This window comes from Rhodnius prolixus, unplaced genomic scaffold (assembly GCF_049639745.1).
Source record: "Rhodnius prolixus isolate KJV_2025 unplaced genomic scaffold, Rpr scaffold_4, whole genome shotgun sequence".
Classification (NCBI taxonomy): Eukaryota; Metazoa; Arthropoda; class Insecta; order Hemiptera; family Reduviidae; genus Rhodnius; species Rhodnius prolixus.
In genome coordinates this window covers 38,648,601-38,671,625 of record NW_027411614.1, presented here as the reverse complement: position 1 = coordinate 38,671,625, position 23,025 = coordinate 38,648,601, and the positions used below count along the sequence as shown (strand labels likewise).

Below are 23,025 nucleotides of genomic sequence, written 5' to 3'. Positions count from 1 at the left end.
GTAGCAAATAAAGAAAATTAAAAGGCCTTCAAAAAAATTAGTTAACGTGGAAATCGAGAAAAACAAGTAAATCGTTTTTAAGACGAAAACATTAGGCCACAGCTCTTTGTTACGTACAAACATAACTTTTACGTAATTTTAAAGGGACCAATGTTTTGTAGTAGTAAGTAGTAATTGCCTATTTTTTAAGGCGGGGCTTAACGTCCAACTACCAATTAGGTGTCGTGGACGGAGGTGACTAGCAAAGTAAATTTCTTTTATTAACTATTAAATAAAATTCAAGGCCTAAGGCCGGGAATCGAATCCAGTACCACAATGCATATTAGCTTTGCAGGTGCCAATGTTTTGTATTAATATAATATATTGGACTTCGAATTTTTAGTGATCATCAACAAGGATAATCTCTTAAAATGCTTGAAAATCCAAAACCGGTCAGAAAAAATATAAATATTAGGATGAACTCTTCGGTGTACAGGAAGAATGGAATAAACTTGCTAAGATGAGAGTGCCCAAAAGTGGAAACCATACTTCTGCAATCGTCCTAAACTTATTGCTGCTGCCACTTATGGCGAACCTATGGTACGCAAACTCATTATTATAGGTGACAGTTATTGTTTACGGAAGGCTTATGTTTGAGATATTCTGCGGGGTAATGGGCTTCGCTTCTACTGAATTACTAGACAACATTTGGGCTCAAATTTTAGTCCACTCTTGAGATGCTGAATAAATTATTCGTACAACTTATTAGAATATAGCGTTATAACCAAGGAACTACCTTCCCACTTATTATGTGCACTGAGAGAGATCATAAAGAGGGGGTAAAAATTTATTCATCTGAAGGGGAAGAAGTGTTTTTGGTCACTAAATTCTTTTACAGCAACCACTGGCATTTATCGATAGTTGATAAGGTGCCCTAAGGTATTACTTATTCAAACAAGATAATCACTATGTGGAGGGAAGAAATAAAATTTCTATTTAGAAAAGCCAATTAAGCCAATTTAGGTGGCACAGGATGGGCTGCTTTCCTCCACCCGTACAGAAACCAATCTATCTGCCTCCAACTCATTCCTCACTTCGGATAAACGGCCACCACCAAACCAAGCTTTCCTATCTCCATCCTCTCTGAGATAACAGGTTTTGTTCTTTTTAGTCAACAAGCTAATCATTTCTGAGGGGTTATCATTAAAGGAGCCTTGGCACATAACCCCTAGGCCCAAAGTGCTGCCTCTTTATCACACACAAAATAATACCAAACACTTTAAACCTAAACCAACCAACAGCCTATATTTACTCAAACTCACAGCCGGCCCACATAAAGTTTCTTTTTAAGTCAATAAGAAACTTCAGAAAGTATGAAGCTTCAAATGCGTTATTAAAGCACTGAATAGAATATCTTTTTTATAACATCAACAAAAATAATTAAATAAATTCGCTTGTATTATTATTATTATTATTATTACTATTATTATTATTGGCGTCCGAAGTTTTTTTCTGTGCATTAACGTCCTTCGCACTCGCTGTCTCCGAAGTTTGCGACAATAAGCAGGCTGAGAGCGAACCACGCGGTGTGTGCAGATCGTATCTTCACAGGATCAACAAAAGGTCCTCTCCTCTTTGCGTAGATTGTAATGAGGAGGAGGATTTCAAACATATAATAATGGATATGTCCACGTTATGTAGAAGAAAGAAAACGAATGTTTGACGACATATACAGGTATTTAGGTGCACCATTTCGCTACCAAGACATAACTTTTCTCCACCAACTGTGCTTAAGACTATAGCAGAGCTAGCAATGAAATATGAATGTCTTTATGTATAAGGGTTGACCATCAAAAACTGCACGAAAAAGCGTAACGTTGAAAAACACCCAACTTTGACAATTTTTTTCTCTTTTTCTATAAAAGATAAAATTCCCAAATTTTCTTTAAATCTTACTCCAAACCCTCCTTTATAACTGTAATTTTTTTGCAACCACCCAGATCTAATAGGTTTCGAGAAAAAAGTTGCCGAAAATGAGCAAAAACGGCTTTTTCAAAAAATGTTCTTGTTCTTGTTCTTCTTGTTCTTCTTGTTCTTGTTACCTTTTTTGTAAACAACGTAGCGCCTAAACGCGTGAACCGATTTTCATGAATGAGGTGTCATTCGATTCGGAATTTTATGTAGATGTGCCTTTTGGGGGTCTCGATCCTATACATGGAATGGGAGAGGAGTTAGCCCCCTTTATGCAAGGCCCCCTCCAAAATTATTATTACTAATTACTCTGTAAACCTTGGCCCGATTTTGATAAAATTTGGTAGGATGATAGGGTTAGGGCTCCCCTACGTAACATTAAAGCGGCGATCAGCTCTTACACTTGTTAAGGGGAAGTATAGCAATCGTTTCAAATTATCGACACGTGAACCGACCGAAGTGTCATTCGAATCGAAATTTTGTACAGATTTGCACTTTAAAAGTCTCGACGCCGTGCCTCATAAGGAGGGGAGTTCGCCCCACCCAAATAAGGCCCTTTCTAAAACTATTATTACCAATATTTCTATAACGCTTAGTACGATTTTGATAAAATTCAGCTCGAATAAGTGGTTAAAGCTCCTCTACGTTGCTGATGCTCTTGCACCTACTAAGAGGAAGTACTGCAATCGTTTAAATTATCAATGATTGAACCGATTTAAATCAATGAATTGTCGTTCAATTAAAAAATCTTTGCCTCTTTGCCTTTTAGGGAGAAGTACTGCAATCGTAGTTTATTTTTCTTACTCCTCTTAAAAGGAAGTACTGAAATCGCAGTTTAATTTTGCTATTTACGTACAAATACCTTCCTATGTTATTCAAAACGCTTTTTCAAAAACATTGTTATTGGGGATGGTTTGGGGGACCGCAACTATAATCATTCTTTAAAAAGATCTCTCCAGTGGTAGTTACGGTTCCGACTTAACACCTTATCAGGTTATAATTATAGAATTGCTTATTCCAAATTTTAAAAAAATCTGTAAAGCAGATATGTAACTTTGTAAAATAGACAAAAAGGAAAATCTATCCAAAAGGTACAAAAATCTCCTTAACAAAAACTTACAGTTTAAAATGTTAAGTATAAGGGTTGATTAAACGCCAAAAGGTACACAAATCAGCAAGTACCCAACATTTCATTAATACTTCATTAATATTTAAGTAATTCTACTGCATTAATTTTCATTAATAAGTTATTTTTTAGAATTTATTAGATATCACAGACCCTTATGCTGGCCACTTCATTTATATTATTTTTTTTGTTATAATTATGATAAATCATATATACGTACATGCATGTTAAAGTAAAGATAAAGTTAGAGTAGGCTACTGTCTTGAATTCGTCTTACCGAAATATTCGTGAGCACAATTAACACACAGTTAATAACAAGTAGATTATTAAACAATAATTATTCATTTCTCTATTGTAATTTAATTTAGTACCCCTAATTTTACTTATAATAAAATACTGGAATAATTAGCTGTCCTAAATATATGCATATCTTATTTACTTTATATTACATATATACAACATTGTGGGAAGAACACCTAGATGGAGAATGTAATTGAAGAAAACTATGTTATTTGCGATAAAGCCAGATAATTATTACCTATTATTATAAACGTTTGACTACTTCATACAATAACAATTACTTTAATCGAAGAATGAACTTAAACCGACGATTTTTATTTAAGAAATAAAAATAAATAAATAAAATAAACAAAATCATTGATGTAAGTTGGTATAAGCATTTTTTTAAACAAGGTTTTGAATTTTTTAGCCTCATACTTTTATTTTATTTTTTATAACGTTTTTCTTTTTAACCTGTAATTAATAGTTTGATTATTATAAATAATTAGATATTACAGTCAATCTACAGTGCTACTTGAACATATATTTTGTAGACGAAAATGGCCAGCATAAGGGTCTGTGATATCTAATAAATTCTAAAAAATAACTTATTAATGAAAATTAATGCAGTAGAATTACTTAAATATTAATGAAGTATTAATGAAATGTTGGGTACTTGCTGATTTGTGTACCTTTTGGCGTTTAATCAACCCTTATACTTAACATTTTAAACTGTAAGTTTTTGTTAAGGAGTATGAATGTCTTTAAAAGTAATAGCCGATTAGAATGAATGGAAGAAAATGATTACAGAAGGATTACATGATTTTAATTTCGGTTAAGCTATAAGGATGGCAGAAATATAGAGTACTGATCCATCCATTAGCTGTAAGGTTTATGTGAATAGTTGTATATAGTAGAGGGATGAATGAGTGAAGCGAATGTATTTATAAGTAAGAATGGAGAGAGAGTGATATTCTAGTGATAAGCACCTAGACGATGCTGGCTGTATGGCGAAAGTCAATGCCAAAAAGAAAGCAAAAAATAGTGCGCTTTGATAAATTGAAAATATAATTATTAAAACAGGGGCATCCAATCAGGAAAATTGACAGGTGTGCTCTACTACAAAGAATTAATTAAACTTTACAAGGCAAATGATTTTTTTTTCTTTTTTGTAAAAGTGTAATAACTGAATATCAAGTGTAGATGAAAAGTGGTAAATATTGGAAAGTTGGGCAACATGGTAATGAGTGAAGTTCATAACAGCAGATAGTATAGAGAACCCATTGAATACGACACACCAACTAAATAATGCAAACAGTACTGTGGGGTGAAATTAGGTCAAATTTAGCCAAGTCACATACTTACCATCCCTCCTCCTTCAAATTGATGCAAATTTTCTAATATCAATTTGCGTCATTCCTTACATACTACATAAGTAAGGTTTTACCTTACACCTGGATCTCACAAACTTCTCGAGTAGGCTTTCTTGTATCATTAAGAGGTACCCCGGCCATTCGTTCCTATTATCATATTTTAAGCAACAACCCCTTGTTTTGGTGCAGTTGTTTTAGAGAAAATGACTGTTATCATTTAAGTAGGTAAACTAGGAAATAGGAACATTAGAAAAGTCTATCAAACCATTCAAAAAGAGGTTTCCGGTTGCATAGGAATGCACCTTTCAAAATTGGATAAAAATAGAATATTATTGATTTTATCCTAAACCTAACGACCAAATAAAATACAAGTACAATCAAGAAACTGCATGTAGCGGTGTCCTACATGTTATTACGCTAGCAGAGATGGATTTTAAAGAAGTCGATAAATCAAGGAAGCCTGAGTTCAGAATAAATGACAGGAACATAAAAAAGGTCAGAACAGACTTTTTTTGGGCCTTTTTTTGGCATTGGCTTTCGATGGCGAAAGCCCAAAGCCCCCCAAAAAAAGCCCAAAGGCTGTATGGACAGCCAGCATCGTCTAGGTGCTTATCACTATAATATCACTCACTCTCCATTCTTACTTATAAATACATTCGCCTCACACATTCATCCCTCTACTATATACGACTATTTACATATACTACAACTATTGTACGGATCAGTGCTCTATATTTCTGCCATCCTTATAGCTTAACCTATATTAAAATCACGTAATCCTTCTCTAATCATTTTCTTCCATTCATTCTAATCGCCTATAACTTTTAAATACATTCATATTTCATTACTAGCTCTGCTATAGTCTTAAGCACAGTTGGTGGAGAATATTATGTCTTCGTAGCGAAATGGTGCATCTAAATACCTGTATAAGTCGTCAAACATTCGTTTCTTTTCTACCACATAACGTGGACATATCATTATTATATGTTTGAAATCCTCCTCCTCATTGCAATCTACGCAAAGAGGAGAGGGATCTTTTGTTGATCCTGTAAAGATACGATCCGCACACCGCGTAGTTCGCTCTCAGCCTGCTTATTGTCGCAAACAACCCATTTATTTAGTGACAGTTCCCCTTAAACCATGGTTGTCTAGGTAACTGATCTCACACGACTTTACTTTGATAATTCCCAAAATTTTAGCCTTTACATTTTATTCAAACTAATGAATTTAAAAATATACAAACAAGTTATCACACATTATACTAGTTTGCAAAACCGTAAATTTTCACAAATCTCACGAGGACTGCAATCCATTTTCTGAATTCTAATGACAAATTATTCAAAAAGAAGTTTCAAAAATCTATGTGCATAAAATGGTAATACGAAAAACGCCATTTTCTTTATTTATAAAAAAATTACAAAAAAAAAAATAGAAAACTTTACACAGTTAAGTGGTAGAGTCCCGTTTGGGGATTTCCTTCAATTTACTCGCATACATATCTTAACCCTCACAAATATTTTATGGGTTTAAAGATGTATTGAAATGGCCTTTTATAAGGAATTCCCCTATTTCCTTAATATTACGAATTTATACACGACCAGGGAAATGTAGGTATCCATTAAAAGTTACAACAATTTGATATTAAAATCAAATCGTAGGCCCAACATTTTTCGACAGAGGAGAACTAAAAAAATTTATTCAGAAAAGCGGCTGATATTTTTTAAAAGTTTATTGTTGGATAGCAACTGAATAAAAGTTGAACTTACACACATGAGACACACTAGAGAGAGAGAGAGAAATTTTGTAAAAAACCAGCTTTTTGGACTAAAAGGAACGTTCAGGTATTTCCGGTACAGTCATTTGACAAGCTCGTAATACTGCCTCCAATCTTTAACAGCAAGACAGGGTGTAACTGTGTAAGAAAAGATTCAATTGCACAAATGCAGCATTCAGAGCAAAGATTATTATTTATTTTTTGTTTTTCTTTTAAGAAAAATGTTACGTTATTATTATAGAGATTCGTTAGATGATGTTTCCGGAAACGCAGCCTCTGTTTTTTCTGAATTACTCTCTTTTTATGTGCATTTTAGGTCATAATTGCAACTAAAACGCTACCATGAATGTAACAGAGAGATTATAATCCAGTTATAATCCCCATATAATCCGGTTGCATGCAGCTGAGAGGTTCCCCCAGCTATAATACCCGCTAAGAATAATTTGTTTATTTAAAAAAAGAAAATAAATTAATAAAAAAGTAGCAATAAAGTACTAGACGCTTTGTGGCATCTAATTGGACGTAAAACCTTCCAGAAAAAGGCGTTTATGAGGTCACAGCCAACTTTTTTATTCTTTTCTCTCAGCAAAATGGTACTAAATTGGTTCTAGCCTTAACACGAATTATCTGGACCACTTTTCCTTAGTAAATATACCAATGCAGTGTGGACTCCCACAACGCGCTTGCACTATTTATTACTTCAATACCAAATACATTTATCCCTATCTCATGTACATCTAAGCCAATTAATGAAAGCAAACCTTTTTTTAAAAAAAACTAAACTCTAAAAAAAACTAATGATTGAAAATAAAAAGATTCTGTGAGATTTTTATTAGATAATAATTGCAATAACTATTTTACTATTTATTCAAGTTAAATAACCTGCGCTAATAATCAAACACGACTTCTAAAAAACGTGCTTCTAAGTTCGCCTTGGGACTTTTGTCTGTCTAGGTCAAGATAAGGGCTGAGGGTCAAATGATGGTCGATAAGGGACACACCTCTAGACTAAACTTTCAACAATGCTATTTTGAATTAAAAAAAAAAATGCTATTTCAGCAAGTTTTATCTAGTAAAGTATTTACAATCGTTCTTTATTAAATTTTCTCATTTTAAATTGAATTCAAAAGGCCTAGAACAAGTATCGAACTCAATTCCACGATACTTCTCAACTTTGCAGGCCTCACCTCTAATCGCTCATATCTGTTGAATCATGTGAATATTTTTCAACGCTAAAAACACCTGGGTAAGATGCGCATAATTGTCATTGAAAATTTATTGGCATAAATTTACCTCTCTGCCAACAAATATTCCTAAACTTTGAAAATGACGCAGGGCTAAAAAAAAATTTAAAAAATTTTCAAAGGGGGTTACATAAAAAAAAAAAAAAAAAAAAAGACCTGCACCTTTGATCTAACGTGTCTTAAGAATAACAACCAATAAAACGTCTGTCAGTATTTTAGAAGCGATTAACTAACACAAGTAAGGAACAAATATCTCAAAGAATGTAATCGATTGCATGTCCGAGAATGATAATAGTTATTACAAGAATATTTAGTGAAATTGTGGCCAATCGAACTAACTTTCCCCACAAATCCTTTATAGATAGACGACCCTAACAATACTATTTCCAATATTGTCATCAGGTCAATTCGGCTATTTATATCTTAAAGTTACGTTCAATCTAATATTTAATTAAACCGAATATAGGAATTGATTTTTTCCCCCAATTTTTGATATTGACTGGCATGAATAGTTGCCTAGAAATACGTAGGTCATGATAGTTACCTAATACACGAAGTTCTTCATTTTAAATTCACTGAATGATGTGATGATTCAAGACCTGATTTCTGCTGATCTTTAAAAAAAGCAGTGGTTATGCACAAAATGCATTAAATTCAAGCTGACAGCTGCATCAAAAATCAACAATTCCAGAAAATATAAGTTAATGGGAACAGGGCACTGTGTGATATGAAACTATGTTGTTTTATTTTATAAATTCAATCGTCTATTTTCTAACTTCAACTATAACGATCGCATAGAATGTGGTTTTTGCCTAGTCAAAATAAAAAACACAATCCACAATTACATCGGCTCCTAAATTGAAAAACGTTTCACCAAAACTAATGCTTAATTAAACCGAATAATCGGGATTGATCTAACCAACTCAAGAACTATGAAGAGAAACTACTTCCGGAAAGAATCTAAAAAATTTTCCATTAATAATGTTCAAAAAATCATTTCGAAATTAGCAATTAAATTAGAATAATTTCTATTATTTTTAATAATAGCTAAAAGTATTATTTTTAAAATGAATTTAAAAAAAAAACTAATAAAGACGTACAATTTATATTTACTGTAGCAGCAATTAATCCAATTCTGTATAATTCAAGTACATATGTATATAAAAGAGGTTGAAAATGATGTAACGTTTATTTACACACTTAGATCTACATGTATATATGTAAACACAAGGGAGTTCACTGTACTCGAAATGTAGTATATATAGAAGTTAAAGGAGGTTATACTCTCTCTCTTTTTTTTAAAAAAAAGAAAAAGAAAAAAGAAAAAGATAACCGCGCCGACTGACTGACACACACAGTTCTGGCGAACTTAGCGAGGCCTGTAAAGCCGTACTGGTGGTTTTGTCCTGATACCAGACGGCAGGACTTGAGCGCGCTACATACTGCTGGTTAAAATTCCGAACTTTACCGAACTAATAACGACATACACCGACTAATATAATTATTTCTTTTTTATCACTTTTATCTTTTTTTTTATTTTTTATTGAAACGTACGTTTAAATTTATAAATTGAATGGTTGAAAAGAAAAATTAAATATTTCAATTATTAAAAAATAAAAGTTACAAAAATCCAAATTTGAAATAATCAAACGACTATCTTCTTTAAAATTTACTTCCAACATTAATGCAAAATGGCTTGTAACTTCGCAGGAGACAGCACGTCTCTTTCACACCAAGAATTACGGTAGAAAATGTCAAAGCTAAAAAACCTCTAAAAAGGTCGGGTACATCCATAAAGCTCTTTCCTGGTTCCACTATCGCATCGATTCGAAAACTTTAATTTAAACGTTCTATTTTCCACACATAGATAGTGGTATAAGAAAGTCGTGTGAGTGTGTTCATTAGATTTATTCTAAAATAGTTCCATTAGAATGTATTGTGCAATTTAAGGTTACCACTATTCGGTAAACATTCTAGTTTACAAGAAAACCCAAATACATAGGTAGAGATAAGAGAAAGTCGTGTAAGTGTGCTCATTAGATTTATTCTAAAATAGTTCCATTAGAACGTATTGTGCAATTTAAGGTTACCACTATTCGGTAAAAATTATAGTTTACAAGAAAACCCAACTACATAGGTAGAGATAAGAGAAAGTCGTGTGAGTGTGCTCATTAGATTTATTCTAAAATAGTTCCATTAGAACGTATTGTGCAATTTAAGGTTACCAATATTCGGTAAACATTCTAGTTTACAAGAAAACCCAACTACATAGGTAGAGATAAGAGAAAGTCGTGTGAGTGTGCTCATTAGATTTATTCTAAAATAGTTCCATTAGAACGTATTGTGCAATTTAAGGTTACCACTATTCGGTAAACATTCTAGTTTACAAGAAAACCCAACTACATAGGTAGTGGTAAGAGAAAGTCGTGTGAGTGTGCTCATTATATTTATTCTAAAATAGTTCCACTAGAATGTATTGTGTAATATAAGGCAACCACTATTCGGTAAAAATGATAGTTTACAAGAAAACCCAACTACATAGGTAGAGATAAGAGAAAGTCGTGTGAGTGTGCTCATTAGATTTATTCTAAAATAGTTCCATTAGAACGTATTGTGCAATTTAAGGTTACCACTATTCGGTAAACATTCTAGTTTACAAGAAAACCCAACTACATAGGTAGTGGTAAGAGAAAGTCGTGTGAGTGTGCTCATTAGATTTATTCTAAAATAGTTCCATTAGAACGTATTGTGCAATTTAAGGTTACCACTATTCGGTAAACATTCTAGTTTACAAGAAAACCCAACTACATAGGTAGTGGTAAGAGAAAGTCGTGTGAGTGTGCTCATTATATTTATTCTAAAATAGTTCCATTAGAATGTATTGTGTAATATAAGGCAACCACTATTCGGTAAAAATTATAGTTTACAAGAAAACCCAACTACATAGGTAGAGATAAGAGAAAGTCGTGTGAGTGTGCTCATTAGATTTATTCTAAAATAGTTCCATTAGAACGTATTGTGCAATTTAAGGTTACCACTATTCGGTAAACATTCTAGTTTACAAGAAAACCCAACTACATGGGTAGAGATAAGAGAAAGTCGTGTGAGTGTGCTCATTAGATTTATTCTAAAATAGTTCCATTAGAACGTATTGTGCAATTTAAGGTTACCACTATTCGGTAAACATTCTAGTTTACAAGAAAACCCAACTACATAGGTAGTGGTAAGAGAAAGTCGTGTGAGTGTGCTCATTATATTTATTCTAAAATAGTTCCATTAGAATGTATTGTGTAATATAAGGTAACCACTATTCGGTAAAAATTATAGTTTACAAGAAAACCCAACTACATAGGTAGAGATAAGAGAAAGTCGTGTGAGTGTGCTCATTAGATTTATTCTAAAATAGTTCCATTAGAACGTATTGTGCAATTTAAGGTTACCACTATTCGGTAAAAATTATAGTTTACAAGAAAACCCAACTACATAGGTAGAGATAAGAGAAAGTCGTGTGAGTGTGCTCATTATATTTATTCTATAATAGTTCCATTAGAACGTATTGTGCAATTTAAGGTAACCACTATTCGGTAAAAATTATAGTTTACAAGAAAACCTAACTGCGTAGGTAGAGATAAGAGAAAGTCGTGTGAGTGTGCTCATTAGATTTATTCTAAAATAGTTCCATTAGAACGTATTGTGCAATTTAAGGTTACCACTAATCGGTAAAAATTATAGTTTACAAGAAAACCCAACTACATAGGTAGAGATAAGAGAAAGTCGTGTAAGTGTGCTCATTAGATTTATTCTAAAATAGTTCCATTAGAACGTATTGTGCAATTTAAGGTTACCACTATTCGGTAAACATTCTAGTTTACAAGAAAACCCAACTACATGGGTAGAGATAAGAGAAAGTCGTGTGAGTGTGCTCATTAGATTTATTCTAAAATAGTTCCATTAGAACGTATTGTGCAATTTAAGGTTACCACTATTCGGTAAACATTCTAGTTTACAAGAAAACCCAACTACATAGGTAGTGGTAAGAGAAAGTCGTGTGAGTGTGCTCATTAGATTTATTCTAAAATAGTTCCATTAGAACGTATTGTGCAATTTAAGGTTACCACTATTCGGTAAACATTCTAGTTTACAAGAAAACCCAACTACATAGGTAGTGCTAAGAAAAAGTCGTGTGAGTGTGCTCATTAGATTTATTCTAAAATAGTTCCATTAGAATGTATTGTGTAATATAAGGCAACCACTATTCGGTAAAAATTATAGTTTACAAGAAAACCCAACTACATAGGTAGAGATAAGAGAAAGTCGTGTGAGTGTGCTCATTAGATTTATTCTAAAATAGTTCCATTAGAACGTATTGTGCAATTTAAGGTTACCACTATTCGGTAAACATTCTAGTTTACAAGAAAACCCAACTACATGGGTAGAGATAAGAGAAAGTCGTGTGAGTGTGCTCATTATATTTATTCTATAATAGTTCCATTAGAACGTATTGTGCAATTTAAGGTAACCACTATTCGGTAAAAATTATAGTTTACAAGAAAACCTAACTGCGTAGGTAGAGATAAGAGAAAGTCGTGTGAGTGTGCTCATTAGATTTATTCTAAAATAGTTCCATTAGAACGTATTGTGCAATTTAAGGTTACTACTAATCGGTAAAAATTATAGTTTACAAGAAAACCCAACTACATAGGTAGAGATAAGAGAAAGTCGTGTGAGTGTGCTCATTAGATTTATTCTAAAATAGTTCCATTAGAACGTATTGTGCAATTTAAGGTTACCACTATTCGGTAAACATTCTAGTTTACAAGAAAACCCAACTACATGGGTAGAGATAAGAGAAAGTCGTGTGAGTGTGCTCATTAGATTTATTCTAAAATAGTTCCATTAGAACGTATTGTGCAATTTAAGGTTACCACTATTCGGTAAAAATTATAGTTTACAAGAAAACCCAACTACATAGGTAGTGCTAAGAAAAAGTCGTGTGAGTGTGCTCATTAGATTTATTCTAAAATAGTTCCATTAGAATGTATTGTGTAATATAAGGCAACCACTATTCGGTAAAAATTATAGTTTACAAGAAAACCCAACTACATAGGTAGAGATAAGAGAAAGTCGTGTGAGTGTGCTCCTTATATTTATTCTAAAATAGTTCCATTAGAACGTATTGTGCAATTTAAGGTAACCACTATTCGGTAAAAATTATAGTTTACAAGAAAACCCAACTACATAGGTAGTGCTAAGAAAAAGTCGTGTGAGTGTGCTCATTAGATTTATTCTAAAATAGTTCCATTAGAACGTATTGTGCAATTTAAGGTTACCACTATTCGGTAAAAATTATAGTTTACAAGAAAACCCAACTACATAGGTAGAGATAAGAGAAAGTCGTGTGAGTGTGCTCATTAGATTTATTCTAAAATAGTTCCATTAGAATGTATTGTGTAATATAAGGCAACCACTATTCGGTAAAAATTATAGTTTACAAGAAAACCCAACTACATAGGTAGAGATAAGAGAAAGTCGTGTGAGTGTGCTCATTAGATTTATTCTAAAATAGTTCCATTAGAACGTATTGTGTAATATAAGGCAACCACTATTCGGTAAAAATTATAGTTTACAAGAAAACCCAACTACATAGGTAGAGATAAGAGAAAGTCGTGTGAGTGTGCTCATTAGATTTATTCTAAAATAGTTCCATTAGAACGTATTGTGCAATTTAAGGCAACCACTATTCGGTAAAAATTATAGTTTACAAGAAAACCCAACTACATAGGTAGAGATAAGAGAAAGTCGTGTGAGTGTGCTCATTAGATTTATTCTAAAATAGTTCCATTAGAATGTATTGTGTAATATAAGGCAACCACTATTCGGTAAAAATTATAGTTTACAAGAAAACCCAACTACCTAGGTAGTGCTAAGAAAAAGTCGTGTGAGTGTGCTCATTAGATTTATTCTAAAATAGTTCCATTAGAATGTATTGTGCAATTTAAGGCAACCACTATTCGGTAAAAATTATAGTTTACAAGAAAACCTAACTGCACACTACATATTAGTAAATGAAAGTCGTGTGAGTGTGCATATCAGATGTTAAATATTAAATAGGAAATTAAATAAGTTCTTAATAAATAATAATCAACTAAGCCGAAAGTTACCGATAAAAACCGATCGCATTCGGCTAGTTAAAGAGAAAAGAGAGAGAATAGTGATAAAAAAATCCCGGCTAAGGCAGGTTGGGTTACAGATCCAGTAATTCCTAGAATCGCGGTTCTCTAACCCATCGTGCCTTGATGACATAGGTTTGGCCTGACTTTACATATCTATAGTGAGTTTATCCACTATATCTCAGGAACGGAAAGTCGCAGACGTTTCAAATTTGATATTTAGTTCAAGTGTCACCACCGGAAGCGACAATCAATTTTTGGTCGAAATAGCTCCACCGGAAGTACCACTTTACTGAATAGATTTTTCAATTTTTCAACTTTTTCTCAAAAACCGCTTCTTGGATTTTCTCCAAACTTGGTATAATTATAGCTCTCAAATAGTTCTACAACTTTTATAGGAAACATTTTTCTGTAATACTTCGATTAAGGGCACTTTTGGGGGAGGGGGTAGTGGATCAGACCGGTAGAATGCCGGTTCACTGTGATATATGGACTTACTCTTTATGGTAGGCTACTCTTTATTGAACAAATGTTTTGTGTATGAAAATGGCTAGCAAAAGGTGACATTTGGATTGTTCTATGTATAGTTTCATAGTCCCATTACGATGAAGAAATATATTAGATGTGTATTAGTAATGTGTTTGTAATTAGTGCGAAACTGGCGCTTTTAGCTTAATATGGCTTTAATAGAAATAATTAAATAAAATTAGCTAGGGCTGACTTGATTAAATATTTTTCATTTTAAAAGTGAGATTGTCGGAAAAAAATTGTTATAATTTCATGAAACAAATGGTTGTAACGGTGAAAAATTATATAGGAAAATAATATGTAGTACAGTTACAAACATATAAAGCCCTGGTTAGTAATGAAGAGAAGCGGAATTGTAGCTGGTACGGTCTATCAAACAAGAGAAAACTGTGTTGCTGAAAACAAGAGGAATAATTTATATGCTCTTCCGGTAAGGGATTAGCCCAGCTTAAAACGAGCTGCCCAACTAATAAGTTATTTAAGTAATGGCAGAGGGGCCAAAAGTAACCTTCTTTTTTTTAATGGTTTCAAAATTTTTCAATTACTATTTTCTTTCGCTAAATAATATGAAAATGAATTGTTTTTAAAAAATTTAAAGGAAACAACGAAAAAAGAATTTCAAAAAGTCTCTATAAAAAAAAAAGTGTTCTTTTTAGAGAAATTGGGTCTTATTTATAAGTTTAAGCTCATTGTAGGAATACTGTATACGAAGGCCAGAAGTACTCTCAGATGTTGATGCATTTAAAATTAAAAAAGACTCAATATGCTTACAGAAAATGACGTACTTTCTTTAAGCTTAATATAAGAGCGTAAAGGTAAGCTCCAGGATGCAGTGGACTGCTTTCCTCATAATGAAACACCAATTGAACTTCACGAACATAGGAAAATAAAATAATAATAAGAATTTAAACGGATATTACGGGCAACTCATGAGACGCCTTGGACTAAAACCTATCAACACTACCAAAGACTATGGCCGTCCGATCGATCCACTGTCAAAATTCTGGCCACCCCCTACTCCTAATTGGAAGGAAATAAATTATTCAGCCACAATAGACTATTAATTCATCCTTTTTGACTATCCCAATGAATGGAAACAGTTTATTTAAAACTAATCACATACGTAAACAAAACATTAGTGAACACGTTCTCATAAACAATTGGTAGTAAAAAGAAGTAAACAGAGAATGCAGTGTATACAAACTTCCTAGTTCTGTCTATATAAACTACAGGACCCTGCGCAAGGACTGACTCCTTTAATTTAAATAAATTTCAATGTTTATAATCCAAAGTAAACTCTTCAGTAAATCTGGGGTGTGAAACCCTCATTTTGTCATGTTCCACTTCATTCAAATTCTAGAAGGAAGGTCTGAACAATTCTATAACTTCTTTAACTATAATTCTTCAAGTTCCTAACTCATACATTTTCAACGAATTCAGATTTTTTTAAACAATTTTTACTACTTATAAATATTCTCTCTATCTAGAATGACACTTTTAAAGAATCTTACCCACCATTTACCTAAAAACTGTCCTTTAAAGAATTTTAGTAGCAAAATATTAAAATTCTAAACAAATAAATTCAATGAAACTGATTTAAATAAAAGCTATGTCATCTACAAAACGAAGTTAGGGAAAATTCAAAGGACCCATTTACGAGTCAGTTTTTAACTCGGAGATTAGAGCGATAAGTAAGTTCAAAGATTAGTTATTAGCTCTCTCCACAACCGCCTAGTTCCAAAAGTTTGTTGAGTAGTTCAAAAAAAATCTGTGTTTTATTCAAATTATTAAGCATATTTGTGAATTAACTAAAGAATAGCACACAGTCCTAAACTCGTTAAACGAAAATCCATTCTTTTGGAATTGGTACCTAACGCTCATTTAACATCATACACCATTTTCTTCTTTTTATTTTATTTTATTATTTATAATGTAAGTTTTATATTTTTGAAAATAGTTCTTAAATTAATTAATTATTAAATTACACGTTTGCAAAAAATTGTACTGGATTTGATGATTCTGTTCAGTTATATTCTTATGGTAGGTGAATTCCTTTCATAATGCCAACACTTTTTTGCAATTAATCACAGATTTCTGCATCAATTTTTAAAATAACCCCAATGCATTGTATGCCTTTCGAAAGGTGATTGTATGTAGTTGATTTTCCTGAACAGTGCACGGTTTTTTCATATAAAATATTTTTGAGAAAAATGAAGTCAAAGTTTTGGGAAGAAATTAGAAACTTGCTATTTCTTATGTTTAGGCCAAAATTTGAAATGCTTAATACTATTATTTTGAAATATAAATTATCTTATTTAAAAGGAAATTTAACCTTCTTTCTAATGAGCTGAATGAACTTTCTTTAGCTACAGTAGTTTGAGAAATATAGCTAACTGTTTGCTAAAAAGTAGTAACACCTTGAAAAAACATAAAATTAAAATTATCTACAAAACGGAGCCGAATCGAGCCATAGTTTATATGGAATTTTTTGTTGCAAATGATGCCCAGAATCGCCTCCCGAAGTTACCGTAGTCTTATGCTGAACACCCTGTATACGTATGTGCCATTAAAATCACAGAAATCTGTCCAGCAATTCAACTAAACGGTACTACTCCAGCTAACGCAATACGGACTGTACATTGACAAGCGAACCTAAAACCCAAATACTCGACTAAAACGACAAGATACGTACAGAAGTTTTCTAGACTACTTAACCACAGATCAAATCTTGACTTGTATCACAAACTATCTACAAGACACTGTAAAGACCGATACGAACAGTCCTTTCCTTATAAAAAAAACTGAATAATGTTTACTAAGAATAAAATATAATTCAAATGTTCAGAGTTTAAAAACCAACAGGAATGAGTTAGAACTTAAGAGAATTCGTGGTAAGAGACTGAGACAGAGAAAGTATGTGCGTTCACACCAGATTGTTTAATGGTGTTATGGGGTTTAACTCTAATCGCAGGAGGGTCCAGTAACACCCAGTAAAGCCCAGAGTGGGAAGCCAGCGGCATGTGCTTAGAAGTGCTGATGACTGATTAGGGAAGGGTCGCCCCTCACTATTATCTGAAAAAAAGGGTGCAGAATGATTGTGAACTTTACCAGGTGGCTCTCTTAATCATTACATCGTTAGTTCAATGTATTTTCTTTATGAATACTTATATTATTAAAATTAATGCACGGATTCTTTTATCCAAAGAAAAAGGATAAGTAAAATACAGAATTTTTTTTTCAATGGGATGAAAAAATAATTGCCATTTCAGTCGTGATACATTTATTCTGCCGAGCTTTCGACCTAGGGACTAGATCATCTTCAGGGCTAGTTTACAAAGTAATCCAAAGGGTTGGTGTGTCTTCTGTCTTGTCTGTTCATGGACTCTGTCTTCTGTCTTGTCTGTTCATGGAGTCTGTCCATGAACAGACAAGACAAAACACACACCAACCCTGTAATGTAAAAATATTACTTTGTAAACTAGCCCTGAAGATGACCTAGTCCCTAGGTCGAAAGCTCGGCAGAATAAATGTATCACGACTGAAATGGCAATTATTTTTTCATCCTATTGAAACTATGAATCAGTCACCAAAAATAATGAATTTTTTTTTGTAAACTTCAAACCTTTCAGAGTCTAAAGTCTATTTACATTTACATGAGAGGTAGGCTACAAAAATTTGAAGATTTGATCTTTTATCCTAAAACGAAGTTATTTATTCATTTTACCACAATTAAAGTTAGGGCTAATAGTGTTTTTTTAAGTAAATATAGTAAATAACGATTCGTAAAATCACGTTTAATACCTATGAAATCACATATCGTTCGAGACAAGTGAATAAACTAGATTAGATTCAAATGCCTTCTGTAAATGATTGAAGCAGTCTTCGAGGCGAGGCAGTTCTTGACTTGATCAAGTTCTTTGATCAACTTCCATAGTCAAGTATAGATTTTTGAAAAATACAGGCACCTTTAATTGGAGTAATTTTGACCCCAAAACATTTTAAATATGAAATTTACTTTTAAGCTACGATAGTTTTGCTTCTTCGCGCTGACTTTTTTTACATTATGATTCAAACAAGAAGGGACCAGATTATTGTTGAGATGAAGCAGAACTAACACAGATGCAATCAATTATGAACAATTAACTAATTGATCATGCCAAAAACATGAAAAACAAATAACAAAATTTCATGCTGGAGAACATAAAAGAGAAACATGAATAGTAGGAATTCATCCTAGAAGAAAACATTTACTTCACTTAGGCCTAAATCAAAATAATGCTATTTAATATTGAACAATATCCAAACAATTCTAAAGTAATAATAATTAAAACCAAAATATCTAAAAGGTAAATACAAATAAGTACGTGTTTCAAACCACACACTTAATCTTGACAGTCAAGTAGAACCGGCAACACTGCAAAAACTTGACTCACCAACCGTTAGTCCCGGCAACAGGTGAGTTTTTCTGTTTCATTTTCAAGCTTATATTGCTAACATTTAAGAAAAAGAATTTCCAAAGGTGGTTACTTATTAAAAATTAAATGATTATTAAACGTCTCATTCTATGAAAATAACAAAAGCTTTAAACAAAAAATTGAACTATTGTATCAAAAGAATGTTTTTCCCCAATTTAAATAAATTTAAAAATATCAATCCCAGGAATAATACAGAGTTGTTAAAGATATAAAACGAATTTTACAGATTAACGTTTTCTCGCATACCTTTACCGTTAAGCTCCACAAGTTTTATATTTTACTGCAAGTAAAGTAGACAAAAACGTATATTTCATAAAAAAAGGAAAAAGAGCTATAATTTTTAAAATAATCTTCCAATAAAAACGCAAGTGCCAAAACTAAAACTCACAAAAATTGTATTTAAAAAAAACAAAATCTATGAAGTGATCTATGATTCTAATGTACCAACTTCTTAAAATATAAATATCTGTTTTCAATAAACCCACCTAGATAATGAAAATCCGTGAAAAACAATTATTTTTTCTTTTTCTTTTTAAGAATCACTAGACACTACCGCATCCGACACTATTCACTCACACACATTCACAGTATAACTGAATAGTAAACTAAGTCTGTCAGACAGTCGGTCATGGCGACCTTACATCTGCCTTCTAATTGGCTGCAGAATGCCTGTAGTAGGGCAAACACTCAAGAGATGTCGCTAACAAACATTATTTTCAAAACAAAATATGTATTTTATTTATCTAAGTATTTAAATTATTAGGATAAATAATATATAATTCATACTTTTTTTAGGAAACATTTTAGTTTAACAACATTTACTTATTAAAATCGGTCTTCATTTGTCCTTAATTAGTGAAAAATCCTAATTTTGAACTTTTGGTAGTTTTGGAAAATAAACAAGGCATTTAACCACCCTTTGTAATACAAACTAGCAGAGTCATACATTGTAATGAAATGGTATAAGAGAAAAGAATAGCCACTGCCCTCTCTCATAATAGTTTGAATTGTCTTAGAAAAAACTCGCCCTAAAAGAATTGTAGACCAACACTTATTCAACGAGAATAGAAAATTTATAGAAAATAGTTCGAGCTATAATTTAAGAAAGGCTCAAAGAAATAAATAAACTACTTTCAGGTGTGGAATTAGCACCAAATTCGGAATTTTAGCAAGCATTTAACCTTCCTTTATAATATGTACACCAAACCGCAAATTATATTCTAATATGGCCAAACATTGTAAACTTTCATTAATTGGGCTACAGTATAACATTAAATGCAGCCTGAGTCGTAAGAAATCACAACAGGTAGAGTCGCCATGATCTATTGTGTGGGCGGAGGATGGTTGGTTTGCCTTCGGGAATAGATACGCCACCTTCTAAGTCTCCACAAGAACATGTACGAGCTGACACCAGGAAGGTGCGGAGAAACCGGTAAGTCATGAGCTGGGCATGGCTGGGCCAGTGACCATTCTAGGCCTTAAGTAGGAGACATAGTCTGTCTATGAAATGGTACCACGGGATCGTGAGTCAGCTCGTAAGAGTTTTGTCTCCAGGCTCACGAGTTGAGGAAAGGTTTCGTGGTGGTCGAGGTATTGCAATGATGATGGTAGAGTCCCCATGATCTATTGTGTGGGAGGAGGAAGGTTGGTTTACCTTCGGGAATGGACACGCCACCTTCTAAGTCTCCACAAGAACAAGCAAGAGGGCTTCCTCAATTAACTACTAAATCGTTACACTTTTAAAACCAAAACAAATTCCTGGATACTACGAGTATTACTATTGCTTTGCATTCGCAATAATTATTGTCTAGATAATTTAGGATTTTGAAAATATGATATGTAAATAAAAATAACAATTTCCAAATAAATAAAATAGTTTGGCATTTTCAGCAAAAGCCTAAAGAGAAAAAGAAGAATCGTTGAACCTTTTCTATTTCCTAGTAGCATTTGAAACTTCAAATCTGACAGCAATAGCAAAGCACCTTTTATGTAAAACGATTATGCAAATTGATAGTTCATAGAGCCAAAAGGAAGAGCAGTAATCTAATGAAAAAAATTTAGTTGGTTTCAAATAAAACCTTATAAGATACAGTGTCTTTATCAGGTTCTACTAACGGTCGGGAAACTTAAATTATAGACACGATTTGTGCAGAAAAAATACCACAAAGATTTGGAAATTATAGTGAGGGTAATATTTTTACCTACCCGAAAAATAAAACAACAGTTCTAAATTTTCAACAATCTATTAAAAAAAGCTATTTTAAATTAAAGTTTTAATCTCAGCAAGAATAATAGTTTAATTTCGCTGCTGACATGAAAATTTTAAGTGGTAAAAGGTCCCAAAACTCGGATACATTTAAATGTGAATGTAAGATGCGATTTAATTGTGACCTCAAGTGTTTTACCAAATAAAACATTCCTATAAACTAATTCAGAAACCCTTTTTAAAAACACACCACACCAAAAACAAGTTTGGCGAGGATAGGATGGCCTGCCAACTGAATCAAATCTTATGAGATTGATTTAATGTACATTTTTCAAAGATCAATAGTTTAGTATTACAGAATAATTAATACTTCTAAAATTACGCATTTGAATGCCTTTCCAGATTAAATACCTTTACTAAGAAATGTATCTATGCTTAGAGAATTCGATAACATATAAATAATTAGTACCGAAAATAAAAAAAATGAAATTATAGAAAATGCATTTTGCTTTTGTCTACTCTAGACTGATATTAAAATCTCTAAAATAACTGTATATATATTTAAAAGTTTCGTTAGAAATGGCTGGCATATGTATTTTACAATTATATGTAAAACATTATAATTACTCTTCCATTGAGTCAATTCAAAGCAAAACGACATAAATATAAATAAGAGAAAGCAATAAAAACGAATTAAACAATACCATCACTCCTTTAACTCTAGCGCTCGTAGCGAAAATCGAGAGAAATACTATCGCCATCAAATATTAATCATTAATATAAATTTAAATTTTAACGCAAATAATAAATTCCAAATGTTTTTAGTCTAACTTAAATATGAAAGTAAAATGTTTTAAACAAATATACCATTAATCATAAAAGTAGTAACAATAAAATGAAAGATGATCAAATTCATACCTGATTCATTGCTGTCTTATCTTCATAATACAAACTCAAATTACACAACACTTTAATTCACTGAACACTTACACTTAACACAACAAAAGAACTTTTAGATTCATAAAACTAAATGTAAAGAATATCTTGCACATTATAATAATCTGACACAACCAAACGGAACTAATAAGTAGCTACGATTAGATTCAACGAATATGGCGCCCGCCAACTGGCAGGAGATGTGAACATATTTTATTCTAATGAACAACATAGCCAACCTAATTAAATAGTTTAATCAATTATGATATTATTAATTAAAAAAACAATAGTAACTATCACAATATTTTAACAAGTAATTATATTTTATTGCTATTATTATTTATTACTTAATGCAATTTTTCCTATTTAAATTAAACTTATAACTATAACACATAATCAAACCGCCAGTAATTCATTTCTTTAATTTATTAAAATATGTATATCTAAAATATTCAGTTATTTAAGATAAATAATTATCTAATGAACGAAACAGGCCTTTATAAAAATAGCAATTCTTTAACTTTGTCAGCTTTTTGCAGCAGTGTTTTTCAGTAAATTTTAGCTCACATTATTTCTCACATTTATTCTACATATTCACTAAAGACCCATAAAACTTTTAAGAAAACAATGACACATAACAATGCCACAATACCATGTCCATAGTCCATGAACAGACAAGATAGAAGACACATCAACCCCCTAATCTTGTAAAATAGTACTTTGTAAATTAGCCCTGAAGATGACCTATTCCCTAGGTCGAAAGCTAGGCATAATAAAGTTTTCAATGAATGAAACTGGCAACTGGCATTTATTTTTTCATCCTATTAGAAATTTATAGTAATATTATTAATTTCTATTTTATTTCATTTTCTAATAACCTACAAACGAAGTAGCCGAGCTACTGTACGACTGGCAGAAACAGAAATTGAAGAACTTAAAATAAAACTAACATGGCCGGCTCCCG

General features: G+C 32.2%; 1 protein-coding gene across 1 annotated transcript in view; it reads right to left on the bottom strand.

The window, feature by feature from the left end:
• Positions 1-19,544, bottom strand: part of kug (FAT atypical cadherin kugelei) — a 671,938-nt gene extending 652,394 nt beyond the window's left edge. The window contains exon 1 of the mRNA XM_074130786.1: positions 19,405-19,544. The gene's annotated coding sequence lies outside the window, so the exon portion shown is untranslated. The remainder of the gene's footprint in view (positions 1-19,404) is intronic.
• Between the last annotated feature and the right edge of the window lie 3,481 nt (positions 19,545-23,025).